The sequence below is a fragment of the Capra hircus genome, chromosome 10, assembly GCF_001704415.2.
Source record: "Capra hircus breed San Clemente chromosome 10, ASM170441v1, whole genome shotgun sequence".
Classification (NCBI taxonomy): domain Eukaryota; kingdom Metazoa; phylum Chordata; class Mammalia; order Artiodactyla; family Bovidae; genus Capra; species Capra hircus.
The window spans coordinates 9,920,775-9,944,612 of record NC_030817.1 but is presented as its reverse complement, the minus strand read 5'-3'; the positions used below and the strand labels follow the sequence as shown (position 1 = coordinate 9,944,612).

At 41.0% G+C, this 23,838-nt stretch overlaps 1 pseudogene; it reads right to left on the bottom strand.

The window, feature by feature from the left end:
- On the bottom strand, nt 18,839–19,673 carry LOC102180131 (annotated as a pseudogene).

Genomic DNA, 23,838 nt, shown 5'->3' with positions numbered 1-23,838 from the left:
ACTTAGTAATATGCATTTAAGATTCATCCATGTCTTTGCAGTGGCTTAATAGCTCGTTCATTTTTATTACTGAATATTATTACTTTGTATAGATATACCACAGTTTGTCCATCACTGTTGAAAGACATCTTGCTTCCAATTATTGGTGATTAAGAATTCCAATGAATTCTTAAAACAATTGATCCATTGGAAATAGCAGGAATAGTCAACACTGAGCAAATCTCTGACTACACAATAGTACATCAATATAGGATATATTCAGGAATATTTTAATAGCACTGGAAAAGTAAGTAAAAGTAGGGTCCACAGATTATATATTTGGTATATCTCAATGATATGAAACATGCATATGTATGTATATCTGGAAGGAAATACAGCGCAATGTTCACAGAAATCATCTCTGGGAATTGGTATAATAAGGGATAGTTACTCTTAAATAGTTTTCATATTTTTTACATGAGTTAATTAGAAAAAATAAAGCCATTTCTAAATCACAAATCACATTTTAGATTCTGTAGGGAACTATAGTTGCATATAGTCAAGAAAGATTTTAGGACTTTTCCTCTTCCGTCCATTTCCTAGAGAATGCCTTTCTGGAAAGTTCTATACTCTAGATTCATCTTCATTCCTCTGGCTTTTAAAAACCGCTAAGGGTAGGGCTTCCCAGGTGGCACTAGCGGTAAAGAACCCTCCTGCCAATGCAGGAGACAGAAATGAGGGTTCAATCACTGGGTCGGGAAGTTCCCCTGGAGGAGGAAATGGCAACCCACTCCAGTATTCTTGCCTGGAAAATCTCATGGACAGAGAAGCCTAGGTGGGCTGCAGTCTTCTTCCCTGAAAAATTCAATGGACAGAGGAGCCTTGTGGGCTACAGTCCATGGAATTGCAAAGAGCTGGACATTACTGAGCACACACACACACACACACACACATAGACACACATATATATATAATATCTACACATATGTGTGTGTATATAGTAGCAGTAGTAGTAAGGGTTTATATGCAACTTAACGTCCCCTTACTCCTTCCTGTCTACCTCTCGTTAAAATCCTGAGAAATATCACCAAGCAGATCCTCTCATTTTCCCACTGGGAGTAGTACATTTGGGCATGTGGCAGTCAGGACCTTTACTTTTATAGAATACTTTGCATCCTGTACTTGTTGGCAAGATTATTTACATTCTCTTGGCTTATGGGTGTCATAATGCTTCAGCCTATTAAATTTAAAGTATTTATTATTCTATTATTATTATTTATTATTGTATTTATTATTGTTATTTTTCTAGTGAGGGCTGGCATTAACACTTGTGAAAAGAAAAAGGGGGAAAAGCCCTAACTGAAGTGAATGCATGTAAATTTAGCATGCTACTTCTGCTTCTGTCACCTCAGACAGCTATAGTTTTCCAAAAAGGCAAAACTAATGAGGGGAGCTCACAGTGGTTTTGTAGGTGGATGGTTAGAATAATAACAGAAAATACAGGCTGTCAGTTCATTCACATTTAAAGGAGCTCTTAAATTTCTGTTTCTGTTTAAAATAGGTTGGTATAGCATGTATTTCCATGACCATTGGCAAAACTATTTAGACAACCCTTATTTCTCTTGGAATATTATGAATTCATTATGTTTTCACCAAATGTTGAAAATTTAAGATTTTTTTCTCTCTTAGTGTTAGGGACAATGGGGACATGTTTGTATTAATTTCAGCTCACACCCCTCACCATGTTGGAAGTTATGCAACTGATGAAAACATATATATCCAGTGACTGTCAACACCTGAGCTCTACGCTGAGCAGATTTATTTTGAAAGAAACACCTTTGAAATGGGGAAAGAACTGTATGTCAGCAGAGTGAAAAATGGTTCTTGCTAATGTCTGAATCAGCAATGGTTTCTAACAAAGGTTAATTCTTCTGGAAAAAGAGATGGTTCCAAGCCAATGGAGGTTGTTAAGATTTTTCTGAGCTTCTGCTTTGTTACAGGCAGTGTGTTAATTGCTGGATTTGAAAAGGTGAATAATCTTTATTTAGTCTGTCCAATCAGGATGTTCATACTCTAGCAGGAGAGATAGGAATACAACACTCTCTAACATTGTATGATGAAGTAGAGCCTAGGACAGGAAACATTGAACTGTGATGTGCTATTTCTGAGAATGTGAAGGTACTAAGAAGGATTTGAGGGTGCCATTCCCAACTGCTGGTCCACAGTAGTTCTTTACTTTTACATCATTTCTGCAAAATGCTGGGTTGGTTGATCACAAGCTGGAATTAAGATGGCTGGGAAAAATATCAACAACCACAGATAGGCAGCTGATATCACTCTAATGGCAGAAAGTGAAGAGGAATTAAAGAGCTTCTTGAAAAAGGAGACTGAAAAATCTGACTTAAAACTCAGTGTTCAAAAAAAACTAAGATCATGGCATCTGGTCCCATCACTTCATGGCAAAAAACGGGGAAAAAGTGGAAATAGTGGCAGATTTTATTTTCTTGGGCTCCAAAATCACTGCAGATGATGATTGCAGCCATGAAGTCAAAAGATGCTTGCTCCTTGGAAAAAAAAAGCTATGACAAACCTAGATAATGTATTAAAAAGCAGAGATATCACTTTGTCAACAAAGGTCCATATAGTCAAATCTATGGTTTTTCCAGTAGTCATGTATGGATGTAAGAGTTGGACCATGTAAGAGTTGGCTGAGCACTGAAGAATTGATGCTTTTGAACTGTGGTGTTGGAGAAGACTCTTGAGAGTCCCTTGGACTGAAAGGAAATCCAACCAGTCCATCCTAAGGGAGATCAACTCTGAATATTCACTGGAAGGACTGATGCTGAAGCTGAAGCTCAAACTCCAATACTTTGGCCACCTGATGCAAAAAACTGACTCAGTGGAAAAGACCTTGATGCTGGGAAAGATTGAGGACAGGAGAAAAAGGGGGTGACAGAGGATGAGATGGTTGGATGGCATCACCGACTTGATGGACATGAGTTTGAGCAAACTCTGGGAGATAATGAAGGACAGGAAAGCCTGGTGTGCTACAGTCCATGGGGTTACAAAGAGTCAGACAGGACTTGGTGACTGAGGAGCAAAAACTTATTGGTAGAGATGACCTTGGGATGCCATGGATGATTTGAGGACTATTAAGCAGTTGGGTAATTTTACAGCTAAATGCTGAGAATGCCATGATACTGCTTCTAAAGAAGGTCGTCTAATCTTCATTCCTTGAAGCCCAGATCTAAATTTGTTAGGGGAAACAGGTAGGAGCTGCCTGAAATGAGGAGGCCAAGTTATGTTCCATAGGACAAGCTCACCCACCAAAGGCATGATTCTCACCTCGTGTCTTTGACTTATTCTTATGTTAGAAGCAAATTTTAATGGAAAAACACTGGCTGTACATGTTTCATGTCCAGCATACAAGTTTCTTAGGAGATAGGTAAAATGGTCTGGTATTCTCATCTCTTTAAGAATTTTCCACAGTTTGTTGTATGCAGGACAAGAAGCAGCAGTTAGAACCGGACATAGAACAATGGACTGGTTTAAAGTTGGGAAAGGAACACATCAAAGCTGTATATTGTCACCCTGTTTGTTTAACTTATATGCAGAGTACATCTTGCAAAATGCCAGGCTGGATGACTCACAAGCTAGGATCAAGATTGCTGAGAGATTGCTAGATCAAGCTAGGATCAACAGTTTCAGATATGCAGATGATACCAGTCTCATGGCAGAAAGTGAAGAGGAATTGAAGAACCTCTTGATGAGGATGAAAGAGGAGAGTGTAAATGCTAGCTTAAAACTCAACATTAAAAAACAAAGATCGTGGCATCTGGTCCCATCACTTCATGGCAAATTGATGCGGAAAAAATGGAAACAGTGACAGATTTTATTTTCTTGGGCTCCAAAATCACTGCAGACTGTGACTGAAGCCACAAAATTAAAAGTTGCTTGCTCCTTGGAAGGAAAGTTATGACAAACCTAGTTCAGTTCAGTTCAGTCGCTCAGTTGTGTCCAACCCTTTATGACTCCATGGACTGCAGCACGCCAGGCCTCCCTGTCCATCACCAACTCCCGGAGTTTACCCAAACTTATGTCCATTGAGTCAGTGATGCCATCCAACCATCTCATCCTCTGTCTTTTCTTCTTCCCCTCCTGTCTTCAATCCCTCCCAGCAATGACAAATCTAGCTGCTGCTGCTGCTAAGTCACTTCAGTCGTGTCTGACTCTGTGCGACCCCATGGGCTGCAGCCCACCAGGCTCCCCCATCCTTGGGATTCTCTAGGCAAGAACACTGGAATAGGTTGCCATTTCCTTCTCCAATGCATGAAAGCAAAAAGTCAAAGTGAAGTCACTCAGTCGTGTCCAACTCTTTGCGACCCCATGGACTGCAGCCTACCAGGCTCCTCCGTCCACTGGATTTTCCAGGCAAGAGTACTGGAGTAGGGTAAAAAGCAGAGACATCACTTTGCTGACAAAGGTCCGTATAGTCAAAGCTATGGTTTCCCCAGTGGTCATGTACTGATGTGAGAGTTGGACCATAAAGAAGTCTGAGTGCTGAAGAATTGATGCTTTTGAAATGTGGTGCTGGAGAAGACCGTGAGCATCCCTTGGACTCCAAGGAGATCCTAAAGGAAATGAGTCCTGAATATTCACTGGAAGAACTGATGCTGAAGCTGAAGCTCCAATCCTTTGGCCACCTGAGGCAGAGAGTTGACACAGTCGAAAAGACCTTGATGCTGGGAAAGATTGAGAGCAGGAGAAGAGGGCGACAGAGGATGAGATGGTTGGATGGCATCACCAACTCAATGGATATGAGTTTGAGTAAACTCTGGGAGATGTTGAAGGACAGGCAAACCTGGCGTGCTGCAGTTTGTGGAGTCACAAAGAATCCAACACAACTTAGTGACTGAAAAATGAACATGTATGGAAACCTGAGATTATCATTGGAGTGAAAGGCTAGTGCATGATTTTCTATACATTGTTCGGGACGAAGAAATTTTCTTCTACCCTTCTAGGTTCTTCTGGCTAGTATAAGAATTAAATAGACATGAAATTGATTAACAGAAGAAAATTAAACAAATGCTTAATCATATAGATATAGATATGGAAGTGACCCAGGAAAACTGAGTAATTTACCAAAATGCCTGAAATATTCACCTTAAATATCATCTTCGGATAAAGACAAAAGAGAATGTTGGGTGTAGAAGTCTCTGGGACTTCAAAGTGGATGAAGGCAATTGACATGGAATATAAAAGTAAATGTTTGGTAAATAAATGTTTGCTGGGCCATGCAGAGACAATGGGACAGAGAGAGGAATTTTAACAAATTTACTAGGTTCTTTCTCGTCTATTATTGGGCTTCCTTGGTGGCTCAGATGATAAAGCGTCTGCCTGCAATGCGGGAAACCAGGGTTCGATCCCTGGGTCGGGAAGATCCCCTGGAGAAGGAAATGGTAACCCACTCCAGTACTCTTGCCTGGAGAATCCCATGGACGGAGGATCCTGGTAGGCTATAGTCCATGGGGTCGCAAAGAGTTGGACACGACTGAGCAACTTCACTCACTTCTCGTCTATTACACCTGGTTCACAGTATAGTTCTCTATGGTGATAGCTCTCTTCCTAGAACAGGTCCTCTGTCTTCTTTAGACAGTAAACGCAGATGTGAAAAACAAGACTTCCTGAGTCTTTGATTGTTGATTGTTTAATGCTTAAAATAATCCACATTCCAAAGAGAGATTTTGGGGTGGCAAATTTTATTCCCTTACGGTATCTCGTCTTGACCACAGGAGGCCAGGACTCCTGTCAGGAGGTGGAAATGATTCCTCCATATCACTGAGTAGATGCTTATGTGAAAAGGATGTTCATAGGCCGATATACACTTCGAGGTGTATTATGGGGGTATCCAATTACCTTTCTATGATTTTTGTGTGACTCTTTTCTCATAGTATACATTAGGAAACATTATGAATTGTTGTAAGCAAGAAATCCTATCAGTATTTCGGCTGTGTCTTGACAGGCAGTCTTTAAACTATAAAGGCTCTGCTTTCTAAGAGTTAAAGTGAGGCCCATTATCTGGACTTCACGTGACTTTCCTCACAGTAACAATACAGGAGGTATAAAAGCAGAAAATGGAGGCTCTTATTTATTGAACTAATTTGATTTATGCTTCAGTCTGTGCTTCCATTAAGTTTTTATTATGTAAATTTTAAACACACCATAAAAGTATAAAGAAAACTATTACAACACTATTCAATTTGAGTAAATCATAACATTTTGCATGTTGGCATCAGATTTTCAAAAAGCTCATTAAACATTGTTTATTATGAAGAAAGAGTTTTCTTAGCAAGAAATAGTCTCTGTTCCTGCTTGTGCCATACTCTGAAGCAACTTTTTGTTGCTAAAGTCCTGAACTTGGTTTAAATGAGCTTTCCGATTTAGCCCTTGCTGATCCCATACCTTCATCATTTCCCACTGCTGCTGCTTATCAACCCCAAATACACTAAGTTCCAGCCATACTGAATTTCTTTCAGTTTCTGGAAGAAGCTATAATCTTTCTTCCTTTTCACTTTGACAGTGGTTCTTTCTGCCTGGAAAACTTCCCTCTCTGCCTCCTCTCCTGAAGATTCCCAGCAAGATCTTAGCCTTCATGTCCTCTGGAAAGTTCCATCTGACATCCGAGTCAGGAGCCTTCCTAAGGGTTCTTCCTCTCATGCAAAGGTTCCCAACGCCCAGGCCACGGGCAGGCCTGTGGTCTGTTAGGTCTGTGGCCTGTGCCCACGCAGCAGGAGGTGACAACAGGCAAGAGAGCAAAGAAGCTTCATCTGTGTTCCCACTGCCATGAGAATCTAATGCCACTGCTGATCTGACAAGAGGTGGAACTCAGGTGGAAACGCAAGTGATGGGGAGTGGCTGTAAGTACCGCACACTCGAGGGATCTAGGTTGTATGTTCCTTAGGAGAGTCTAACACCTGATGACCTAGGTGGAGCTGAGGTCGCAAACACAGCTTATCATTAGCAGTGAGGTTTGAATGCACAGAGACCATAACAAATCAACTGCTTGCAGATTCATATCAAAACTCTACCAGTGAGTGGCAAGTGAGAGTTAAGCTGCATCTGGTGGTAGGTTTTCTGGTGGCAAGTGAGCTGATGTACTTCAATTGTACAGCTGCATCTGCCCTCCGAGACCCCCACCCCCAACCTTGGTCCATAGAAAAATTGTCTTCCATGAAAGTGGTCCCTGGTGCCAAAATGGTCAGGGACTGCTGCTCTAATAGATTTAATGTCAAATACTGGTTAAAATGGCTTCCCTGGTGGTTCAGCAGTAAAGAATCTGCCTGCCGATGCAGGAGACATGGGTTCGATTCCTGGGTCGGGAAGATCCCCTGGAGAAAGAGATGGCAGCCCACTCCAGTGTGCTTGCTTGGGAAACCTCACAGAGAGAGGAGCCCGGAGGATCCCAGTCCAGAGGGTCACAGAGAGTCAGACACGACTTAGGGACTAAGAGCAACAGCTGGTTAAACAGTGAAGATGATAAATGTGGTAGATGACAGTAAAGAAATGAAACTATGTGTTTTGGGATTTATAAACAGTTTTGAAATTTTGCTTGAAATAAGTATATTGTTGAAGACTATGGATCCACTAAAAACTTATGTGTATTATCCAATTATTTTATAATTTTCATGTAGCCCTTATTATATATTGCCTTATATTAGCCCTTCACATACTTATCCTGTAAAATATATAGTGTATATTATGTATATTATGGGAGTATATAATTACATATATGTATATAAACAAATTGAAGACTTAGGAACATGTTAGCTTTGTCTCACCTCTCCTATTGGAACCATGGTGACAACTACCTGTCAAGTTTCATTCATTGCTTAATTTTAGAATGAGTTGTTTGAATACATATTATATACCCAGAGTGTACATTTACTGATATAGCACACAGTACCTACCACAACATCAGCATAAACATATTTTATTTGATTTATTATTTGCTTACAATTACACTTTTTAAATGAGAAGAGGGATTGGTTTTTAAAAAAATAATTTGAAAACAATGGTTATAAATTTTGAAATGCTAAAAAAAAAGACTTTTTACAATCAACCTCAGCAACAAGTTTTTCCTTGTGCTTCTGAACTTGTTTATTTTCCCTCCAAGTATTTATTGAGGCTTCTGTGGTTTTGGTCTTGAATTTATAATAGTGAACAAAACAAATATGGAACTCTTAATCTAGCACAGACTCAGAGATTAAGAAAATAAATCAATTACTTAGGCAAAAAGAAGAAGAAATAAGTAATAAATAAGGGGGTGCATCTTTAAACTGGATGTCTAGGAAAGTCTTAGCTTAGGAAGATATATTTTACTTTGGAGCTGAAGTCTGAGTAGAAGAGAGGTGCATTCAGAAGAGTGGAAAAGGAGCCCAAACTGAAACTAAACAATAAGCAGATGACACAGAGCTTTTTAGGCAAAGTTAAACAGTGTGAGGGAAAAAAAAAAACAAACTAATTCTGAGGTCCTATGGTTTAATGCTATTTCCCCTTGTGTGTGTTCCCTATTATTGAAGATATGAATTTTAGCTTGGAAAACAACTTCAGATATATGTTTATTTAAAAAAGATGTATATAATTACTATCCTTGTTTTCAAGATATACTGTGACCAGATATGAAGTGTTTTAATGTTGACAGAAAATCTAATTTACACCCATTTGGCAGGTCACATCACAGTTCCTAATGAGGCTCCTAATTTTTTCCTTTCTTATGATAAATGTGGATTTTGCTGCATTCTTCAAGTTGTTGAAGACTTTGAGCAGTGTTTGTGGTTTATGAACATTTTAATAATGACATTTGATAGAATGTTTTGACTTCCACTAATCCTTGTTAAATTTATTAAACAAGAAGGCCATTAGACTGAGGTGTTTCTAATCCCTTGGCATCTACAAGTAAGCCAATCAAAATATAAGCTTTAAATGCCTCCAGGTTACACATCTAAACCTAAAAAGGACAACAGTCATAGATGACCAACAAAGCTTTAACCCGTAGACAATAATTTCCTTGCTTTGCTTCTGCCTTTTCTCTATAAAGTCCTTTGCCACCTCTCACTGGAGGAGCACTTCTACCATTTCCAATACGGTGTTGCTTTACTGGAACTCATTTTCATTCAAATAAACCCTTAAAATTTTGAAGTGTCTCAATTTATCTTTTAACATACTTAATGCAAATTAGAATACACATATACTGAGCATTGGAAAGGACTTTAAAATTGTTTTGTTTTTATTAATTTTAATAAGACTATAGTTGCTTTTCAGTGTTGTGTTAATGTCTGCTGGGCAGCAAAGTGAATCAGTTATACTTTTTAGACTTCCTTCCGGTTTAGGTCCCTACAGAGCATGGAGTAGTGTTCCCTGTGTTCTACAGTAGGCTTGCGTTAGTTAATCTGTTTTATACATAATAGTATAGATATGGGGCTTCCCTGGTGATTCAGATGGTAAAGAATCCACCTGCAATGCGAAAGATCTGAGTTCGATCCCTGGGTTGGGAAGATCCCCTGGAGAAGGGAACGGCTACCCACTCCGGTATTCTGGCCTGGAGAATTCCAAGGACAGAGGGGCCTGGCAGGCTACAGTCCATGGTGTTGCCAAGGGTCGACATCACTGAGCGACTTTTCACTTCACTTCACTTCACTGTGTATATATGTCAACTTCAACCTCTCAGTTCATCTTCCCCCCACCACCTTCCCCACTTGGTAACCATAGGTTTGTTTTCTACATCTGTAACTCAATTTCTGCTTGGAAATAAGTTCATCTGTACTGTTTTTCTAGATTCTGCATGTAAGTGATATTGTACAATATGTATTTTTCTTTTTCTGACTTACTTTACCCTGTATGACAACATCTAGGTCCATCCACTTCTCTGCATATGGCACTGTTTCATTCCTTTTTATGACTGAGTAATAGTCTATGTCCCCGAGACTACCCTTGCCTGGAAAATCCCATGGATGGAGGGGCTTGGTGGGCTACAGTCCATGGGGCTGTGAAGGGTCTGACACAACTGAGCAACTTCACTTTCAATTTTCACTTTCATGCATTGGAGAAGGAAATGGCAACCCACTCCAGTGTTCTTGCCTGGAGAATCCCAGGGACGGGGGAGCCTGGTGGGCTGCCGTCTATGGGGTCGCACAGAGTTGGACACGACTGAAGTGACTTAGCAGCAATAGTCTATATCCTTTCCTCTGGTGATGGACATTTAGGTTGCTTCCATGTCGTGGCTATTATAAATAGCACTGCATTAACATTGAGTGCATGCATCCTTTTGAATTCTAATTTTCTCCAACTACATGCATCAGTTTCAGTTCAGTTCAGTCACTCAGTCTTGTCCGACTCTTTGCGACCCCATGAATCGCAACACGCCAGGCCTCCCTGTCCATCACTATCTCCAAGAGTTCACTCAGACTCACGTCCATCGAGTCCGTGATGCCATCCAGCTATCTCATCCTCGGTCGTCCCCTTCTCCTCCTGCCCCTAATCCCTCCCAGCATCAGAGTCTTTTCCAATGAGTCAACTCTTCACATGAGGTGGCCAAAGTACTGGAGTTTCAGCTTTAGCATCATTCCTTCCAAAGAAATCCCAGGGCTGATCTCCTTCAGAATGGACTGGTTGGATCTCCTTGCAGTCCAAGGGACTCTCAAGAGTCTTCTCCAACACCACAGTTCAAAGGCATCAATTCTTCAGCGCTCAGCCTTCTTCACAGTCCAACTCTCACATCCATACATGACCACAGGAAAAACCATAGCCTTGACTAGACGGACCTTAGTCGGCAAAGTAATGTCTCTGCTTTTGAATATGCTATCTAGGTTGCTCATAACTTTTCTTCCAAAGAGTAAGCATCTTTTAATTTCATGGCTGCAGTCACCATCTGCAGTGATTTTGGAGCCCCAAAAAATAAAGTCTGACACTGTTTCCACTGTTTCCCCATCTATTTCCCAGGAAGTGATGGGACTGGATGCCATAATCTTCATTTTCTGAATGTTGAGTTTTGAGCCAACTTTTTCACTCTCCTCTTTCACTTTCATCAAGAGGCTTTTTAGCTCCTCTTCAGTTTCTGCCATAAGGGTGGTGTCATCTGCATATCTGAGGTGATTGATATTTCTCCCAGCAATCTTGATTCCAGCTTGTGTTTCTTCCAGGCCAGCATTTCCCATGATGTACTCTGCATAGAAGTTAAATAAGCAGGGTGACAATATATAGCCTTGACGTACTCCTTTTCCTATTTGGAACCAGTCTGTTGTTCCATGTCCAGTTATAACTATTTCTTCCTGACCTGCATACAGATTTCTCAAGAGGCAGGTCAGGTGGTCTGGTATTCCCATCTCTTTCAGAATTTTCCACAGTTTATTGTGATCCACACAGTCAAAGGCTTTGGCATAGTCAATAAAGCAGAAATAGATGTTTTTCTGGCACTCTCTTGCTTTTTCCATGATCCAGCAGATGTTGGCAATTTGATCTCTGGTTCCTCTGCCTTTTCTAAAACCATCTTGAACATCAGGGGGTTCATGGTTCACATATTGCTGAAGCCTGGCTTGGAGACTTTTGAGCATTACTTTACTAGCATGTGAGATGAGTGCAATTGTGCAGTAGTTTGAGCATTCTTTGGCATTGCCTTTTCATTGGCATGAAAACTGACCTTTTCCAGTCCTGTGGCCACTGCTGAGTTTTCCAAATTTTCTGGCATATTGAATGCAGCACTTTCACAGCATCATCTTTCAGGATTTGAAACAGCTCAACTGGAATTCCATCACCTCCACTAGCTTTGTTCATAGTGATGCTTTCTAAGCCCACTTGACTTCACATCCCAAGATGTCTGGCTCCAGATTAGTGATCACATCATCATGATTATCTGGGTCATAAAGATCTTTTTTGTACAGTTCTTCCGTGTATTCTTGCCACCTCTTCTTAATATCTTCTGCTTCTGTTAGGTCCAGACCATTTCTGTCCTTTATCGAGCCCATCTTTGCATGAAATGTTCCCTTGGTATCTCTAATTTTCTTGAAGAGATCTCTAGTCTTTCCCATTCTGTTGTTTTCCTCTATTTCTTTGCATTGATTGCTGAAGAAGTCTTTCTTATCTCTTCTTGCTATTCTTTGGAATTCTGCATTCAGATGCTTATATTTTCCTTTTCTCCTTTGCTTTTTGCTTCTCTTCTTTTCACAGCTATTTGTAAGGCCTCCCCAGACAGCCATTTTGCTTCTTTGCATTTCTTTTCCATGGGGATGGTCTTGATATGGTAGCTTTATTTTTAGTTTTTTAGGAACCTCTACACCTTTCACCATAGTGGCTTTTCTCCATAGTGGTGGGAATGTAAATTCCCACCCCACAGTGTAGTAGGGTTCCCTTTCTCCACACCTTCTCTGGCATTATACCAAGCCCCGAAAACTATCCAAGAATCCCCATTAAGGTCTCTAAGCATTTGATTTTATACCACTATTATTAGAAACTTCATACCTCTCAAGTTTGTTTTATCAACTCTAGTTTGAAAAACTTTCTTATGTTAGCATAAAATCTGGCGTCTTATAAACACCACTCATTTTGCTCTTGGAGCTAAACTGAGCAAGCTACTTCTTAGCAAAATTTCAAACATATGGATGCAATTCAGGTTCTTCCTGATTCCTTTTCTCATTAAACATAAGTTTATCCTGTTTGTCTCTTACTTATGAGTGGGTCTATCTACTAATGAGTAGATTATCTTTTTGTATTCTAGATACTCTACACTTGACCCCGCTGAACTGCCATTTGTGGTCACTTTGAATCCTCCAGTTATCACTCACAGCTCTTGAGTATTTTTCAGTTTCCTCCTCAAAGAAAATGTAAATATTTTTAACCTCTAGAGAGCTTTGCCTGCTTTAAAAAAAATTTGAGGGGTTCATCAGAAATAAGTTCTACCTTCTTTTCTTTTTTTAATGTTATGATCTTCTAATATGCTCATAGGTTCTATCAAGGTGAGATTTCTGGCAGAGATGTTTTGTTCACAGGTATAGCTAAAGAAGTAAAGGCAGTATTTCTCAGAAAAATGTATTTCACCAGTCTTCCAGTGAGTGAAATCTTGTTAGACAGAGATGGTTTTCTGTAGAATGGTTTTAGAAGGTGATGATTTTTATAGACCTATTGTCAGTGTGCAGTAACTTCTTTATCCAAAAGGCAAACATGTGTTGTGATTGGATTAAGTCATTGACTTGTAACTGAGTTTAGCAGACACCCTGAGAGCTCCTTGGAGTCACCCTCACAGTATGGAGAGGTGGCGGTGGTGGTGGCTGTGTAAACAAGGTGTGATATCCGGCTCAAACCAGGGGATGCACTGGTTTTAGCTCTCTCTCTCTCTGTGTGTGTTTTAAATCAGGCTTCATCATAAGGTTTAGTTGGAGTGGACAAAAATTATTTTGAAAACCATGGAATCTTCTGAATATTTTGGGTACTATCTTAGGTTTTTTCCTTACGAATAGTGGGATAGTCTCATTAAGCCTCTTACTGAAGCTGGAATCTTTGTGGCGCTGGACTTTTATTTGTGTCAGTTCATGAAGATGCCACCTACGAGGGCTAATGACACTAAATGAAGAAGTGAGGATCAGGAAGAAGGTAAGCTCAGGAGCTGCTAGCACCCTGCCGTCAGGCAAAAAGTCCTTGATGATGAAGAAAGGGCAATGAAATTACAGTGCCTGTGGCTGTAGAGAAATGGAACTCTTCCTATCGGGAATGCTTTCTAAAGCTTCCCTAAGGCTGCGGGGCTCTTTAAATCAGCAAGCCCCCTTTCTTTTCAATCACAAAGTGGAAAAAAGCACCTCCTTTTCTTTTTTTCTTTTTGTCTTTCAAGAAATCCCAACTGTAAGCATTGTTGAGTCACCTCATCTCTCTCTGAAGAGGGAAGTGCTGTCCCTGTGTAGGTTGAAGGTAGGAGATTTATGAAGAAAAGAAGAGCAGAGAAATGGATCATAACAGATTGTATTTAATATTTTCTTTACTTTACAATGTTCTGCCTTGCTTGACATGTTTACTTTACAAACACTTATTTTCCTGGCTCAGAGGTGCTCTCTGAACACCACAGCGCATAATTAATGTCAAGGTGGAAAGTGATTATGCTGCAAATGCTGTTCCCTCTGCTTTGAAAAGCATTTTTAAAGCCAATTTAGGTCGCATATAGTTCAGTCTCTTAGAAATTTTTCTTAATTGTTCAGCTAAAGAGTATGTCTCGGGGTGTTTACTAATGGAACTTCCAGGGGGCTGTCTGTCCTGGGGAGTGTGAGCATGCTGGAGGGTGGGTACAGTTTCTCTCAGGGTGTGGTGGTAGAGTGATTATTGTAGGAGAGAGGAACCTCAAGAAGGTTATCTTTTTTTTTTTTTTAAGGCCTCAGATATGTAAGTAAAACAATCAACAACACAGTTTAGCTAAAAGCCACGTGACACATTGTGCACTTGTTTCAAAGAGGAAAACTGTTCTTATTTTTTTCACTGCAGCAAACTTCCCAGGTTCGTGTGAGAAGAAACATGTCAGGATAGGAATCAGATACAAATACCTTTCTTCTTTTTTTTAATTGGAGGATAATTACATTATTGTGTTGCCGTCTGCCATACATTTATTAACTTTTTTTAGAAAGTTTTTTTTGATGTGGACTCTTTTTAAAGTCTTTATTGAATGTGTTACAGCATTGTTTCTGTTTTATGTTTTGTTTTTCTGGCCCCAAGGCACAAGGGGTCTTAGCTACAGGAACCTGCACCCCTTTCATTGGCAGGTAAAGTTTCAGTCACTGGATCACTAGAGGAGTTCCAAAACATATTTTCAAATGGACCATTCTTTTATGTTCAGTTGTCATTTGCTGTCCTTTCTGAGTCCTCTGCTGATGGAGATGTAGGCTGGCAAAGCTCGCAAGGACAGTCAATGAAATCACCCTGATGCAAAGTTCTCAAGCTTCCCAGTTGGCTCAGTGGTAGCGTATCTGATTGCTAATGCAGGAGATGCCAAAGACTCAGGTTGGAACTCCGGGTCAGGAAGATCCCCTGGAGGAGGAAATGGCAACCCACTCCGGTATTCTCGCCTGGCAAATCCCACGGACACGGTAGCCTAGTGGGCTACCATCCATGAGGTCGCAAAGAGTTGGACACGACCGAGCATGCACACCCTTGTATAGCTGCTCAGATTGGAGCCAGAGGTGCTGTCCTATGGGTGAGAGGCAGTGTGGTGGGGCAAAGGAAGAAACGAATTTCCTCTGGGTTTGTCCTCTGCACAGAAGACACATCAGCTTAGAATAGAAGAGCACTGGACAGTGGCACCTCTCCTTTCTCCTAATTCTTCCTTCCAATTTGGGGCTTCACTTGGAACTCCAGAGTTGATGTGGACAGTGATCGGAATATCTTACTTTGGCATGTGGGTTATTTCGAGATGTAGGACTCTGAGGCTCAGTAGGCCCAGAAAGAAGCCTTCTTGGAGTTTCCCTTAAGCAGCAACTTCTGGGAAATAAAGCTACCATAAATTTCTTTTTCAGGGCAGGTCTTTCCCAGAAGGAGGAATGAGAATACAATCTACTCCCAATTCCTTTTCTGGGGGAGTTTTATGGCCCTAAAGTAGACAGAAGTCCACTCGTATTTGTATACACAAACATTACAGATTTTCTTATCTCCCAATTGGTCTTCTAAAATATCATTTATCTTTTGTTGAAAAAAATCCCCTATTTGTTCTTAAAAGCATCTTTTCTCTGCCCCGCCTCCTTTCCTTTATTAAATTAGGTATATAAGCCTCTAACTTGAACCATTTAAGGAGCCGGCTGCCTCTTTTGTTAGCTCTCATGTGCTACAAAATAAACCCTTTGCTCTGGTTAATTGGTCATTTGTCAGTTTAGTTTGCAAATCCCCATTACTGAATCTGAGAGAAAAAAAAAAATTGCTCTTCTATATCAACTTCCCAACTTCATCACATCGTTTCATAATAACATCATTTTTCCCTACGTTTCTCTTGGATTTTATGTCAACATACTATTCCTTGTGTACATGTGCCATGTGCCTTAAGTTTGTAATTAAGAAGCAGATTTGATAGAGTGCTTCAAGTAAAACCTGAACAGGAATGAGGAAAGCAGGATGGGGTAGGGGAAGAAGCTCTTCAAAGATGCTGAAGCCTGGTCTAAGCCTGGACCCACAGGGAGCTATGGATCATGACACTATGTACTTGCTCCACCTGGAAGAAGGTTGCTAGTTGTTTCATATTCCATACCAGTCAGTCACTGGCTGTGGGCTTCCCTGGAAGGAGGCGACAAGCTCACCAGCATTTTGCAGAATCCAGGAGGGTGACCCCAGTCAGGAAGCCTCTGTAAGCAGCTGAGAACCAAACTCCACAACAGTAGGGAGAGGATGGGAATCTCGCCAGGACACCAACAGCCTCTGCCACAGCATACAAAATATCTATCTTGTATAGTCATTTGTTTATGGCAGGGATGCCCTAGAACTCTAGGGCCATTAAGCTAAAGATCTTTGTGTGAAGGAAATTATTGGAAATATAGGGCAAGGGTCAACAAATATTTGCTATAAAGGGCCAGATAATAAATATTTTAGACACTGTGGTCCAGATGGTCTTTGTTGCAACTACTCAACTTTGTTGCTTTAGCATAAAAACTGCCATAGACAATGTATCAACAAATGGGCAAGGCTATATTCCAATAAAACTTTATTTACAAAATCAGATGGAGGCCTCAATTTGGCCCACAGACTGTAGTTTGCTGACTTCTGATATAAGGGATAGAACAGGAAATAATCATTCATGTTTCCAATGTTTCTCCCCTCTGCAAATAGAATTAATTTTTCCTTTCAAATAAAAAGCTTATAACTAATATATTTTCCAATTTTGGTTAAGAGTATAGGCCTTGAGGGACTTCCCAGGTGATCTAGTGGTTAAGACTCTGTACTCCTGCAGAGGACACAGGTTTAATCCCTGGTTGGAGAACTAAGATCTCTTTTAAAAAAGAGAGAGAGAGAGAGCGAGAGCGTAGGCCTTGCAATTAAGAAGATTGGGATTCCACTTTTACCACTTTCTAGTCCATCAGTTTCACAAGGTCATGTTGAGGAATAAATAAGAAAAAGTATCAAATGCACTTTTAGTATGGTGGTTAGCACTTAGTGCTTAATAAATAATACTTTGCTATCATCATTGTCGTTTCATCCCATAGGATATTATTTTATAGCTAATTCCTGGCGTTTATCACTATTTTTATTTGATGTCTGATTTACTTCTGAGATATGAGATTGAACATAAAATTTTGCAGAATCAGTATAACTACACAAGGGAAGGTCTCTTTGCTTACATCAGGCTGACCCACCCCAACATACATGCTTTCTGATCCTTGTCTTCTCCTCTCTTTGCTTGGCAGAGAGAGATGGAAAAAAGATTTATAAAATAGATCCTCTGGAGATTGAATTAAGGTTGTGGAGGAATTCTAATGGATGGGATTCTGGTTGAAAATCTGACCTATAAATGGATCCTATTTTCTGTAACAAAGAACTAAAAAGGTGACCTGACATAGACTTGGCCACTCCCAGGATCACCAACTCCCCCCAGTTGTTCATTGAATGCCTTATACCTTTGGGTGTAAGTCAAAACAACTTTCACTTGTTTCGTTTAAATTCCATTAAAGGATAGAGGCAAGCCTTGGACTGGGGGCTTGATTTAAAACAGAGCTGTCTCTCTCTGTTTCTCAGGCAGGAAAAATGTGAGCAGAAATTACTCCTGTCTCTAAGGAGCCTGTGGAGTTGGCCTCTGTTCCAGAGAAGATGCTGGAAGGCTTGGTGTTGCTGATGCGGATTCATTGAGAAAAGCGTACTCCTCAGAGGTAAGCCATCCATCATTTCTCAGCCGCTGGGCTTTTGCTTCCCAGACAACTGCATAATGTCCAGGTTGGACAGACAATGCTGCATCAGCCCAGGGGAAACAAATGGCACCCCTTCGGTATATTGAATGGATTGAACCATCCAAGGGAATCTGTTTTATGGAATCATTTGGCTTACTGAACAACCTCGCGTTACAGACAAATAAAATCCTATAGCAAAGGAGCCAAACCTGCTTTTTAGTTATTTTTCCAGAAGTAGAGCCATTCGTTGCCAGAGAAAGTTCAGCCTCATGATAATGGGGAACACTGGTCTGTGAAAGCGCTGCACTGGGAGTGTCCTTTGCGTTTCAAATAAAGTTCCAGTTCCTCCTCATGGCTGTAAACACTTCAGTCTGATGCTACTGGCTTCTTTAGCCGCAGGCTTCAGCCCCATTGGCCTTCCCTTTGTCCCTTAAATTTGTCAAGTGTACGCCATTCTAAAGACTGTGCACTTGCTGTTTCCCTGCCTAGAAGACCCTTTACTGGGTCTTCCCAAGACTGATTCTTTGTGATCACTGATTAAACACGGATGTTGCTTTCTTGGGAGAGTTCTTCCTTTTTTTTTTTTTTTTCTATTTTCACCCTTTATTGGGAATACAGAGCAATATTACAGTCTTGGATCATTAAATGAACAAACGTGGCTGATACAGTATTGACAAGCAGGCCTGAATTCTGGGATTAAGTGGTTTTCCAGAAGTGGGTGGGAGCAAAAACAGGTGCGAGATCTTCTTAACAGAACCACATCACTCAGCCGCCAAAGGGTGTTTTGTCTTCAACTCAGTAGTGGCTGGAAGGAGCGCCAGTCCTGGTCAACCATCCATGATCTTCATCACTGGAATCTCTAGTTTTTCAAATTAGTTGTAGATAGAAGAGTAAATGCCTCCAGACTGACTTATAAACTGATCAGGCTGACTACTAAAGTGTCCTCCCTTTGTAAACTGGCAGAATCTTCAGAGTGATTGTTGGAGCACAGAGCCTTTCATGTGCTCCCAGTTATTGTATAGAGCGTAGAGGCTCTTAAGCGTTAGTCCTGCTAGACCACCTCGTGCTGCCCCTCGAAGGCCGCCTGTACATTTATACAACATGCTTGTCATAGTTCCAGCTGCTACTGTGTTAAGGTCATCTTCTGCACCTCTTGTTTTCTCGATAATGACACCAAATGCACCATAAAGCAAAGCTGGAGAACCTAGGGTATTGGCCCAAAGTGCCCCTTGCCTAGTCACCATATTCAAGATCTGTACATTTCTTGGTTTGGACCAGGCCATGTTCTGGGTTTCCTTCAATCCTAGCCGTAGACCATTCATCGACCCAAATGCGGCCCCTGTCATACAACATCCTCCAATGGTAAAGAAGGCCAGTTCAAATCTGCCCCGGGTTTTATTAGCTCCAGTTGGTAGAAAACTTATCTGTATCCTGTACGAGATACCGTGGATCCACATTTAAATAAGGAGACAGAGGGTTCATACCAATTAGCGGGACTCCAGCCAAATACGCGTGCGAGTAGCTTGCTCCGCCGGCTGCGAAAAAGCCAGCCAACCCCCCAGTGGTTTTGTTCCCACTACCTCCGCCGCCCTGCGTGGTGTCGCAGCAAACTGCCCGTCTCGCCGAGATAGTCTGCTCGGCGTCACTCCTTGGTAACAGCGGGGAGACCCGCGTTACCACCGGCTCCTTCACACGCTGACCTCTTGGGAGAGTTCTTTGCTGACAACTCACTCCTTCTCCAGAGGCATCCACATCACTCTCTGATATATCATCCTGAGTTGTTACCTTCATTGAACTTCTCATTATCTAAGACTCTCTTATTTACTTGTTTGATTCTCTCTTTTAAAGTATACGTTTCACGAGAGGTTGTTCTTTCTCCCTCTGTCTTCAGCTTCTAGACAACGCCTGTCACAAGGTGACTCTTAGTATTTTCTGAAAGAATGAATTAAATGCATCAGATAGTCAGAACCATGTTCCAAATGAGTCCTGTAAATATTGGAAAGTTTCATATTCGTGTTGGGTCTCAGTTTTCTTGAAATGGACAGAATGGAGAATATTAAAGAATTTATATACTTCTGTTTTATGACTCTAAGGGGCATTTTCTTTTCACTGACTTCAAATTTTGCTGGCCATACAGAAAATATTACAATACTGGAATCAGGACTTAGCACTCCGTGTCTTTCTCTGTGGCTAAAAATCACTGAAGGATTTCAAGAAATCTGTTTTTGTGACATCACAGAAAGGTTTATTTTCATTTGAAGTAAATACAATTCATGTGAATAGTTAAAGCAGAGAGTAAACTAAAACCATTGGCCCTGAAAATTCTCAGATATGCGATACAAATATTACTTTTCCTGCATCGTCAGCAGATGACTTTGCATTGAGAAGTGATCTTTAGTGATAATAGTGAAATATGGCATGCTCACCTGAGTTCATGTCAATAACATTTAAGAAATCACCAGCTTCAACTTCGATTTAAATTTTTTTGAAGAGGATAGAAAATCTCTCCTACCACATATCTCTCCACGCAGCATTGGGCCTGTCATTTATCTTGAAGATTACACTTTTATCAGCAGGATGTTAAATTCTTCCTAGAAGACTATACTTGTCTCGCCCGATTGCTCATTTCTGTGCTGAGATCACATGCTGTGTGCTGTTGCTTAATATTATTTGGCCAGTCTGTTCATTCACACTTCATTCCATGCACATAGCGGTATGTATAATTTTCAAAACCCAAAGAAACATTTTTATCTGTATATTTCATTTTTGCTCACAAATATTTATCAAGTGTCTGCTATGTCCAGCACTTTGGGAAATAGAAGAGTACACAACATGGACCCTGCCCTGATTTATGTTCCATATTAGGTTACAAGCATTCGTTAAACCTCTACTGTTTACTAGGTATCAGCTGGACACTTCCTTTAATTATGTCGTTCATTTCTAAAAACCATCATGCTTTATATAGGTGTCCAAATCTGGCAGATGGAAAAATGGAAGGTTAAAGTTTCTTGCAGTTTTCCCAAGATTAAATTTATGTCAAAGTTAGTACTCAAAATTAGTTTTCTGATTCCAAGTCCAGTGTCTATTGCAGAAAGACAAATGATACTCGTGCATGTGTGCCAAGTCACTTTGGTTTTGTCCAACTCTTTGCAATCCTATGGACTGTAGCCCACCAGGCTCTTCTGTCCATGGGATTCTCTAGGCAAGAATATTGAAGTGAGTTGCGTGCCCTCCTCCAGGGGATCTTCCAGATCCAGGGATCAAGCCTGCGTCTCTTAAGTCTCCTGCACTAGGCAGGAAGGTTCTTTACCACTAGCGCCATCTGGAGCATTCGTGAAATGACTAAAATACAAAGCCCTCCTACACTGTTGGTGGGAATGCAAACTAGTACAGCCACTATGGAGAACAGTCTGGAGATTCCTTAAAAAATTGCAAATAGAACTACCTTATGACCCAGCAATCCCACTGCTGGGCATACACACCGAGGAAACCAGAATTGAAAGAGACACATGTACCCCAATGTTCATTGCAGCACTGTTTATAATAGCCAGGACATGGAAACAACCTAGATGTCCATCAGCAGATGAATGGATAAGAAAGCTGTGGTACATATACACAATGGAGTATTACTCAGCCATTAAAAAGAATTCATTTGAATCAGTTCTGATGAGATGGATGAAACTGGAGCCGATTATACAGAGTGAAGTAAGCCAGAAAGAAAAACACCAATACAGTATACTAACACATATATATGGAATTTAGGAAGATGGCAATGACGACCCTGTATGCAAGACAGGAAAAAAGACACAGATGTGTATAACGGACTTTTGGACTCAGAGGGAGAGGGAGAAGGTGGGATGATTTGGGAGAATGGCATTCTAACATGTATACTATCATGTAAGAATTGAATCGCCAGTCTATGTCTGACGCAGGATACAGCATGCTTGGGGCTGGTGCATGGGGATGACCCAGAGAGATGTTATGGGGAGGGAAGTGGGAGGGGGGTTCAAGTTTGGGAACACATGTAAGAATTAAAGATTTTAAAATTTAAAAAATAAAAAATTTAAAAAAATGCTGCAGGGGTAAAGGAAGGATTACTTCCATATCTCCACTTTAAGGACATGAATGTATTGGGTTTCTCCAGAGAAACAAAACCAGAAGACTATTAATTTATTCATTATCAGGATTTGTCTCACACAGTTGTGGAAGCTGACAAGTTCTCAGATTCACAGTGGGCAAGCTCGTGACTTAGTAGAGCCGAAGGCTTGAGTTTCAGATGAACGCCAACAAGCTTGATAGCCAGGTAGAGCTGATCTGGCTGAAGGAAGGGAAAATCTGAAGGCAGGAAAAACCCTTTGTCTTAGTTCAAGACAAAGAGTAGTTCGCTTAGTCTTATTCATGGCCTCACTGATTAGATGCAGCCCACTCACATTCAGTTCAGTTCAGTCATTCAGTCATGTCCAAATCTTTGTGACCCATGAACCGCAACACGCCAGGCCTCCTGTCCATCACCAACTCCCAGAGTTTACACAAACTCATGCCTATTGAGTTGATGTTGCCCTCTAACCATCTCAACCTCTGTTGTCCCCTTCTCCTCCTGCCTTCAATCTTTCCCAACATCAGGGTCTTTTCAAATAAGTCAGCTCTTCTCATCAGGTGGCAAAAATATTGGAGTTTCAGCTTCAACATCAGTTCTTCCAATGAACACCCAGGACTGATCTCCTTTAGGATGGACTGGTTGGATCTCCTTGCAGTCCAAGGGACCCTCAAGAGTCTTCTCCAACACCAAGGTTCAAAAGCATCAATTCTTTGGCTCTCAGCTTTCTTTATAGTCCAACTCTCACATCCATACCTGACTACTGGAAAAAAACCTAGCTTTGACTAGACAGACCTTGCCAGCAAAGTAATGTCTCTGCTTTTTAATATGCTGTCTAGGTTGGTCATAACTTTCCTTCCAAGGAGCAAGCATCTTTTAATTTCATGGCTGCAGCCACCATCTGCAGTGATTTTGGAACCCCCCAAAAAAAGTCAGCCACTGTTTCCACATCTATTTGCCATGAAATGATGGGACCAGATGCCGTGATGTTAGTTTTCTGAATGTTGAGCCTTAAGCCAACTTTTTCACTCTCTTCTTTCACTTTCATCAAGAGGCTCTTTAGTCCTTCTTCACTTTCTGCCATAAGGGTGGTGTCTTCTGCATATCTGAGGTCATTGATATTTCTCCCAGCAAACTTGATTCCAGCTTGTGCTTCTTCCAGCCCAGCAGTTCTCATGATGTACTCTGCATATAAGTTAAATAAGAAGGGTGACAATATACAGCCTTGATGCAGTCCTTTTCCTATTTGGAACCAGTCTGTTGTTTCATGTCCAGTTATAACTATTTCTTCCTGACCTGCATACAGGTTTTTCAACAGGGAGGTCAGGTGGTCTGGTATTCCCATCTCTTTCAGAATTTTCCACAGTTTATTGTGATCCACACAGTCAAAGGCTTTGGCATAGTCAATAAAGCAGAAATGGATGTTTTTTTGGAACTCTTTTGCTTTTTCGATGATCCACTGGATGTTGGGAGAAGGCAATGGCACCCCACTACAGTTCTCTTGCCTGGAAAATCCCATGGGTGGAGGAGCCTGGTAGGCTGCAGCCCATGGGGTCGCACAGAGTTGGACACGACTGAAGAGCCTTAGCAGTAGCAGCAGCAGTGGATGTTGGCAATTTGGTCTCTTGTTCTTTTGCCTTTTCTAAAACCAGCTTGAACATGTGGAAATTCACTGTTCACGTATTGCTGAAGCCTGGCTTGGAGAATTTTGAGCATTACTTTACTAGCATGTGAGATGAGTGCAACAGTGTGGTAGTCTGAGCATTCTTTGGCATTGCCTTTCTTTGGGATTGGAATGAAAACTGACCTTTTCCAGTCCTGTGGCCACTGCTGAGTTTTCTAACTTTGCTGACATATTGAGTGCAGCACTTT